The sequence below is a fragment of the Amborella trichopoda genome, chromosome 7, assembly GCF_054954075.1.
Source record: "Amborella trichopoda isolate Santa Cruz 75 chromosome 7, AtrichopodaSantaCruz75HAP2 v2.0, whole genome shotgun sequence".
NCBI lineage: Eukaryota > Viridiplantae > Streptophyta > Magnoliopsida > Amborellales > Amborellaceae > Amborella > Amborella trichopoda.
In genome coordinates, this window is record NC_142342.1 from 13,736,672 (window position 1) to 13,746,607 (window position 9,936).

Genomic DNA, 9,936 nt, shown 5'->3' on the forward strand with positions numbered 1-9,936 from the left:
TGTTAGAATTAGGGTTTCTAACGTACAGCTTATGTGTATGCTAGTCGGTACACAATCACTACATGCACAGCAATTTATCTGAATCGACGGTTAATATTGCGGAGTATCGTTCTTGTACTATAATATCAGCATTTCCTTGTTTTTTTAGAAAGTATCTTTGGATTGATTCATGTGATAAAATATGGGGTCACGGGGATTCACATCGTCTACAAGTAGAGTAGACGGTGATAGAATGGAATGTACAAATGAACCCCCATGAGTCCAAAATTGGCCACCCTTTCTACCTTCTATATTTCATGTGGATCATAGTATTTTTTTACTACATCACTTCAGTTAAAAGTTAAGGGAAAATATGAGCCCATTTTGGTGAACTATTTCCCCGAAGACCCATGGTTTAAAAACTTACTAGCCGCACACGTTTTTTGAAAAAATATATCTTCTAACCCCCTGCACTCAATTTACCTTTTTTAACTGCTCGTTTTTTTCCCAAATAAAAAATAAAAAGACACCACTAGTTGCTCGTTCAACGGATCCCAGCTAAGTTTTGGCTGCTCCATCTCTCATTGTAAAATTCCGGTGAAAAATCGAGATTCTGGCCATGTGACTAGACCAAGTTTGTGTTTTTTGCCCGCTCCTAATGCATTTACTGGCTTACAGTGATCGTCCTTCTCTTGTGGCTTTTGAGATTTCTCCAGGCCTCAGTAGTGCATTTCCAATCACCAGCCCCAGCTTAACAGCCTGGGCTCCTACAGTTCGAGTCGCTTCTCAAACCTATGAGTACTATCCCTCGGCCTAAGCACCTCCCTTCACATCGTCTACAAGTAGAGTAGACGGTGATAGAATGGAATGTACAAATGAACCCCCATGAGTCCAAAATTGGCCACCCTTTCTACCTTCTATATTTCATGTGGATCATAGTATTTTTTTACTACATCACTTCAGTTAAAAGTTAAGGGAAAATATGAGCCCATTTTGGTGAACTATTTCCCCGAAGACCCATGGTTTAAAAACTTTCTAGCCGCACACGTTTTTTGAAAAAATATATCTTCTAACCCCCTGCACTCAATTTACCTTTTTTAACTGCTCGTTTTTTTCTCAAATAAAAAATAAAAAGACACCACTAGTTGCTCGTTCAACGGATCCCAGCTAAGTTTTGGCTGCTCCATCTCTCATTGTAAAATTCCGGTGAAAAAACGAGATTCTGGCCATGTGACTAGACCAAGTTTGTGTTTTTTGCCCGCTCCTAATGCATTTACTGGCTTACAGTGAACGTGCTTCTCTTGTGGCTTTTGAGATTTCTCCAGGCCTCAGTAGTGCATTTCCAATCACCAGCCCCAGCTTAACAGCCTGGGCTCCTACAGTTCGAGTCGCTTCTCAAACCTATGAGTACTATCCCTCGGCCTAAGCACCTCCCCCTATGCCAATCCCGTATCAGTTCCGGCCCTCCCGGCGCAGACATCCTTGCTTACGCCAACTCCATGTCAGGCTCCAGTTGCCCGAGCCCATGCCTCTTCGCTTATGTCGGCCCCTAATGCGGCTCCAACCATCTCACACAGCCCCCTAATTCGGTGCAGCCCACATCAGTTGCATCTCATATACCCAAACAATGCCATCAGTTCCAAACAACCAACAGACACCTGAGCTTAAGACCCCTAAGTTTGTTGAGCTGTCAGTAGACTCAAGAATGAATCAGACCTAAATGCATTTGTGCTGCTTCTGAGCCCATAATTTGAGTAACCACATTTTTTCTACTTTTTCATAAAATTAACTTAGTTATGCAAAGATTTTGAGTTGATCTCGCCCAAAGATCTGCGTAGATTGGAGCGCAAACACAAACATATCATAATATGGAGCTGAGAGAGAGCGAAGAAGAGAGATTATAAAGCCTTCAAAAGCAAAGTGGAGATTTGGGTTTTGTGACCATTAAAAGGCCTTATGAGAGTATGTATCCAATTTTTCCGTAGTGGAACAATGAATTCCAGTGGGAGTATGGTCTAAAGGGACCAAAGTTGGCAGCAATACTGATATCGAGACTCAAACTTGGCTTGACGAGCTAGGCTACTTGAGGACTAAAACCCTAAGATACTTGCTCTGTATTAAAACCATAAGGTACTAGTAAAGCAAAGTTGAGAAGGGTTAGCAGGGTGATGAGGTTGGATATGCTCAAGTAGTTAACCAAGAGACTGTGTAAACCTTGTGTGTGATTAGTTGGCTTAAAAGGCAAAATCCTCATCATGACCATTCACACAGTTGGTCGGCCCTAGTTTTCGGTCACACCCTTCTCTTGGCGTTCTTCTTAGAACCACAAGTTCTTCCTTTTCTTGTTTCGAAGAAGAGAAAAAAACATGTGTCGTCCCCTTAGAGTGCATGCATGTGTGCACATGAGGGTGACCCTAATGCCCACTAGGATAAGGGTTAGGCGGTGGGATGTGTGCCGTTCAAACCAACAAAAGAAAGATTCGAGATAAGGCTTACCTCGTGATGTTGGGTCAGATACACCCAGGCAAGCTTGTCGTCCTAGATCCCGGTGCCTTGTAGCATGCAAAAAGACCCCGGGCCTTAATTCAACTTGGTTTCTAGTCAACTTATTCACCGCCTTTGCTCAGTTGTGCGCACTCAGATGGTTCAAGTCATGTGGACCCCTAGGCTCGTCTCTTAGGCTTAGAAAGACATGTGCATGTGTGAGAAGTTTGATTGGGTTAGGGATGAGTCTAGGTTGGATGGGTAAACGCTTTGGTAGGGTAGACTTGGTGATTCAAGGTTTACTAAGTTAGGCATGGTTGAGGGATAGGGATGAGCTTAGGTTAGATAGGTTAAGGTTTTGGTAGGCTAGAATTGGTGGGTCAAGATTTGGTAAGCTAGGCTTGGTTGAGGGATAGGGATGAGCTTAGGATAGCTGGGTTAAGGTTTTGGTAGGCTAGACTTGGTTGAGGGCTAGGGGTTGGGGTTGAATTTAGGTTAGATGGGTTAAGGTTTGGTAGAACCACTCAATAAAATCCATGAGCCTTCTAGCGTCACCTCCTCTAGGAAGCAATACCAGAGACGAGAAAACAAGGTACTAGGAACTAGGCCTAAGTACCTGCATATGGGTTAAGGGTGATCATAGGGTCTTACCCTGATGTTTTAACCCAAGAATAAGTCTCCTTAGAGAGTGGGGGCTAAATAGGGAGTGAGATAAGGGTGGAAAGTGAAAGAAGGGGAGAGACTAGCACCAAGATAGGTGTGAGAGAGAGGGGCGGCTAGGGTAGTGTGAGAGAGAGGCAACTAAGATAGAGAGAGAGGCAGCTAGGGTAATGAGAGAGCAATGGGCTAGAGTGTAGGGGAGTATGGAGTAGGGGGTTAGAATAGTATGGGAGTAGGGAGTATGAGGACAAGGAGTATGGATATATGTATTTCTAATAAACAAAAATTCCCTCTCCTCATTCAAAGGTAAAAGATTTTCAATGAAGCTCAGAAAAGTCTCTCTTTCACTCTCCTAAGTTTGCCTCGTTGCAATTCATTTCCAACCAACCTTTGCTAACCTCTTGCAATTTTCAATATATAGGTAGAGTTTCCCCTTAAACATGGGTGTATACTCAACACCCAAGAGAATTTCCTGAAAATGAAATTAAAGTAAATAAAATTGAAATCCCATATTGAAGAAAAATGATCAAATATGACCCTAAAAAAATATGAAAATGGCATCTAAGTCCCTAAAAAGGGACCTCTTCCCATCCACATGGCTTGGGACCTTCTTTCTGTGATTTCCAACGACGCTTTATTGAATGATATTGTGTCGTTTTACTCATGTTCTTGAAAACTTTCACTTTTCCAGCCAAACATGCACACTTGAACTCTTTCTTCGCTAGATCTTGCTCAAAATGACTTTGCATTGGTCTTATTTTTGTTAGCAAATCAAAGGGGAAGTCTTCTGGTTGTCTTGCATAGAATAACCACATACTTTGGGAGCCACCATAAAAGTGATTTTCTTGCAACCCAAAATATGTACCTTCTCGCGAGCCATGGTTGGGTACTTTCTCGATCCACATCTTGGGCATATTTTACGTCAAATGGAAGCTCCTTGAGTCACTGTCGAAATTCTCTATTTTTTAGGTTCATAGGACCTCGAGGCATCGAGTTATGTCCATTGGAGTGAGAAAACGTCTTGCACACAAAAATCTACATAATGCAATTTTCGGGCAAACTTCTCTCTAAAATTTTTCTTGGCTCGGTGATCGGCGTTAAGCATGGTATATGTCAAAATCTTCCTCTTGTCAAGGAGAAGTACATATTAAAATTTGAGCTCCATCGGCCTTGTAGTCGATGGAACATGAGCTTCGCATGACTATTTTATTTTTGAAAAATGCATCAATTTTTTACTATTGATAGTAATTGGTTTTGTTGCTTGCATATGAATAGTAAGCAGCTTACCAATTTTAGGAAAGTTTGACCTAGAAATGTTTGTTTGAGCTGAAACTAGCTAGATAAGAGTTTTGGGACCTTCTAAAGCCGTTTTGCGGTGTTCTGGTGACCATCCAAGATCATCCTCATAGAGTTTTAGCTATGGTTTAGCTTGTACACGTTAGAGGATAGAACTACAAACTGAATCACCATCATGTTCCCTCGTGCCTTTGTCTGGTTTAGGCAAAACTTGGGGACAGACTTTAGGACTTCAAACATCGCTCTCGCAGACTTTTTGGAGCCGAGGTGATACCATTTCAAATACTCTTCAAAATTAGGCTTATTCCTCATGGACTTCCATAGTTCATAGGCATATTTGTTACCTACGAGACATGGTTGCAACCACCTCCCTTTTTATACACATGGGGAAAGAAGTGCGTCAAAAATACCCTACAATAGCTTGCCCCGCCAAATGTTGCTCATCGAGAGGAGCAAGAAGTATGACATTCGAAACAAAATCACTTGAGTTCATCTTTCGAATCCTCATGGGGCATTGTTTTTTCTCCCAAATTTGTTTCCCAGTTATCAGCATCAATGTAACATTCGGAAGAGGGTACATCATGCCTAGCCAGTTGACAAAGGAGTAACTGGTGGGTGTTTTTTGTTTCAACAACTGAGGACCTTTTTGTGTGCATAAACTCATATAGTCAGAATCTAGATTTGTTTGGCAATGGGGAGCCTTTCTTAAGGGCTTCCTTCCCAATCAGAGGCCTTTGGGGCATGAACCCAATCCATCAAGCGTCAATTTGATCTGTTGGTGGGGAACTTTGGGGCACGAACCCAATCCAATAAATATTGACTTGGTTCAATAGTCCAAGGCCCTTATTGGGCGTGTGAGCTACTTTACAATGATTCAAATCGATTGAACAGTAAGAAGTCTCTTTGGGGCGTGAACCCAATTTGCTGGAGCCTAGTCGAGGGCCTTTGGAATATGAACCTTAGTTCAAGGCGTATATGGATGAGGGAGCCTTATTAAGGTGTATGAGCCCCATCTGGTCGATATATTGATCTGACTTGATAGTTGGTGGCCTTTTGGGGGCTTGTGACCCTCTTTGTCCGAGTGATTTTGCTTTGATTGATGTTTTGGGGGAAAATGTTTTGGAAGGTTGCCTGTCTGATTTGCTTTCTTGTTGATTTTTCTGACATTCATGAGCCGTTTAGGGGCTGACCCAAACTCTTGGAGCTTTTCTTGAGATCATTTGGTTCAGTAATCATGTTCGTTGTGAAGGGGCATGACTTTTCATGCTGCCGAGCTTTTGCATGTTGAGTCAGTTGAAGGCATCTATCATGGAGAGCACTGCATCAACCTGTTTATTGGTTCAAGTGCCCTTTTCGGTTTTCACCTGAATTTAGTAAAAGTTGTGCTACATGACGGTTTTCACCAACTCCCTTTTATTTGGCTCTTTTACTCATGACTTCATGGTCACGTCCCCCTTTTTATTTCCATATTTACTCGTGGCACCCTTTCGGGTTTTCACCACGCCTAGTTTTCTTAGCAATTTTACCTATGGCTTCATGGTTGTGACCGCCTTTCTTTTTTCATTTTCACTCGTGGTGACCTTTCGGGTTTTCGCCACTCCTGGTTTTCTTGGCATTTTTTACCTATGGCTTCATGACCACATCTGCCTTTTTCTTTTCATTTTTACTTAAGGTGCCCTTTCGGGTTTTCATCATGCCTGGTTTTCTTGGCATCTCATGGCTTCATGGCCACGTCTGCGTTTCTTTTTGCCACTTTTACTCGAGGTTCCCTTTCGATTTTTCACCAAGCCAGTTTTTTCTTATTTCTTTGAGGTGATTATAGTAAGTGTCGTGACCCCTAGAGTTTTGTACAATTTAAGTCGTGCGATAAGGACCATAAGCATGGTAGTATTGCATCCAAGAGTGAAATCCACTTTGTAGCCTGCTGGGGCGTAAATTTGATGTCGCCCAATAAGGGTTTGTTGCATCTTAGATAATGGCATCACAGGAAATGTGGGTATCCATAGGTCCACTCTCATGGTACGCGGATACCTTTGGTTGCTTTCTTCATATGAATGGCCCTCATGAGACAAATGAGAGCTTTATAATCTCATGGGCTTCAAGCATTTCAGGAGTTTCCAGGGTGAGGCTTCATTCAAACACTCTCGATTCATGTCTCCGAGGACCATACATGCGAGGGGCTTTTTGAGAAGAAATGCCTCCCATGTGAAAGGGGAACATGAGGAAGTGAGCGTGGAGCAAAAAGGGGCTGGCAGTTGTGTCGTGTCTTTTTGTGCCCAAGGTGAAGAAAGTAGAAAAGGGGGATTAGCAGCCTTGCATTTTGCATGGGCATGGGACTGAGGGGCCAAAGTAGGGGCTATTGCTTCATTCGGGGTATGGGCACAAGCATTCCTTTGGGCCAATTCATTTTTGAGGTGCGACTTATGTTTGTCGACTTGACCCGAGTAACAATTTCCTCCAATGGGTTTAGGACAATGGTGGAAGTGTCTAATCCATTGGGGATATATGGGGCGGTGCCGCCTTTGACACAATCCACTAGTGTAAACAGGGGTACGCTTACGATTACTGGCTTTTGGAATCGAGGCAAGTATAGGCCCCCTAAGGTGGCATTCCTTGGGTTGATAATGGTATAACTATAGATACGAGGCTTCGTACAACTTACCATGTGCTTGAGGGCAAGCTTGTGGGGAGCTTCTAATGATGGTTACCCAATATGGCTTGTTTAGTTGCCCGGGGACAATGAATACTGTTTCAAGAATGTTCTTCAAAGCAGGGCATCATTGAATAGGAAACACTCTTGACTAAGGGAAAGAGGTAAAAAGGGCTTACAACAAGGGACTAGTGAGGGGTGCTCGAATTAGCCATCTCATACTCCACAGGTTCACTCCACTGGGAATAAACGGGATGAAGGTTTTACTTGTGCCTGCCTTTTTTGCATCTCACTGAGGGGTTACTTCTAAGGTCTTCAACCGCACTGGGCCCTTTGTGGGAAAGTTTAGGGTTATCACTCTGTTTAGACCAAATAGGGGTGCTTTTAAAGTCGTTAAGAGACTTATAACATCTTCACTCTTATTAGATATAATTAATGAACCTATAACATCATAATCCTTGTTGGATGAATTGGGGGCACTTTTAAAGTCCTCATCAATGTTGGACATAAAGAGGTTTTTAACGTCTTTACTCTCAATTGATGTAATCAATGACCTTCTAACGTCATGACCCTTGTTGCTCAAATTTGGGATGCTTTTAAAGCCCTCACCCATGTTGAACATAAAGAGGATTTTAACATATTCACTCTCAATGGATGTAATCGAGGATCAATGACCTTTGAATGTCATAACCCTTGTTGCATGAATTGGGGGTGCTTTTAAAGCCCTCACCCATGTTGGACATAAAGAGATTTTTAACACCTTCACTCTCATTGGACGTAATCGACGATCAATGACCTTTTAACGTCATAACCTTTGTTGGATGAATTGGGGGTGCTTTTAAAGCCCTCACCCATGTTGGACTTGAAGAGGATTTCAACGTCTTCACGATCATTAGACGTAATCGATGACCTTTTAACGTCATAACCCTGGTTGAACGAATTGGAAGTGCTTTAAACGCCCTTACTCATGTTGAGCATTAATAGAATTTTAATATCTTCACTCTAATTGGATGTAAACGATGACCTTTTAACATCATAACCCTTGTTGAACAAAACTAAGATAGGGGTACGCATAACAAGAATTGGGATCATGGGGCATCATAAAATTCAGGATCTAAGGGACAACTACATGTTTTGTGAAATATGCAGCCCTTGAAGGGCGTTTGTGACTTTGTTTATCACAACAAGACACTATCGAGGTGTCGTGTCATTTTAAGAATCCCTGGGGGTAGTTTGACTCTTGGGGAACTGGGCCATGCATGACACTTGGGGAACTAGGTCATGCATGGCACTTGAGGCATCACACAGTTCAAAACTAGGGCAATGATCTTGTGCCCCAAGCATGATGGGTTGAAGGGAAAGAGTGAATGGAGAATTCCATGGTTGAGGCGATGATGAATGACCCATTGGGAATGTTGCACCTTCGGGGAAAAGTGAAGGGCAGTTTAATATGACTAATGCTACACATTTTAAGGTATTGCAGCTTGGACTATATTTGGGCTCAAAATCCATCATGCATAGAATAGGACCCCAAGTTCAATTGCCCGTTGTTTATCAAGCCTTGGATGATGTGTTTAGCAGCACGACAATCTTCAGTCATATGACAAAGCATTCTATAGTATTGGCAATAGTTAGGGTCATCATCCCTTCCAACTTCATCCAACCTCTTTGGCATGGGTAGCTCTATCATCCCCTCAGATATGAGAGTTTTGAGCAATTCGCTAACCATGCCCTCGGCAAAGGAATAATTCATGTGCCAACTTTTATTTGACAAGTGCATGGGGTGAGTCCCCAAGTTTACGAAGGGCTCAGATATCTTGTCATGATGTTCAAGTAAGCCTTCAAGTGTTACTGTAATGTCATAAATGTCGAGAGCCTTGCGGTGGTGACATAAATTGCTAGTTCCGAGTGCATGTTTTGCACACAGAACTGCACTTGTTGAGTCCCATCCATGGGAGTGACCAAATTGATGGCCAGGTCACGCCACCTTTTGATGTATTCAATAATCGGTTCGTAGGGATTTTGCATCATAGCGAGGAGTTCATGAAGTTGCACTTCCCTTTCTATGCTGTAGATACGCTTGAGGAACTCTTCTTACATTTATGGCCATGATGTGATTGAACCGGGTGCTAGCTGAGAGTGCCACTTGGAAGTGGCTCCCGTGAGGGTTTCCACGAATTGTCGGAGCAGTATATACTCATTGTTCATTGTATTGCCACAAGTAGAAACAAAGTGAGGTACATATTGTAGTGGTGAGTTAGTGCTTTCCCGCTTGGAGAAGTCAGGCTTTTGGTAGTCCAAAGGGAATGAAGTTTGGTCAATGTAGGCCGGGTATGGGTTTTGGTAGCAACTCGACTTTCCTATATCCAAAACATTATATCTCTTGAGTTCTTCCGCTACTATGGCCTTCATTAGCTCATCATCCACAACTTGGGTCGATGTAGAATAGTCCAGGAGTGAGGGAGGTATGGGTGGGAGTAGCGACTCTTTTTGTAGCATCAAAATTTGATGGCTGGAAATAGTGGTTGGGAACCAATAGAGGCGGTTTGGTGCATCAGGGAGTATGCTCGACCTCACAGGAACCAACAACTCTTGGTGTATGGTTTCCACTATTTCGTCTTTTGACCTTATCTCTACTTGCAAGTGTTTCAATGTATCCTTAATTATGCAAATAAAATTTGGAGTTTATTTATTTTTATTTTTTTAATTACAGATAGGAAGAGATAAGTTAGGAGGGCCTGAGTTGGGTGCATGATGTGTTTTGGGAAGGTCCTTCTTTTATTTTTAGAAAATAACATATAGATAACGTAAAGATCTTTTGGTTTAGGAAATAATAAGTGGTAGTTATCTTTTACTCTTAGAAAGTC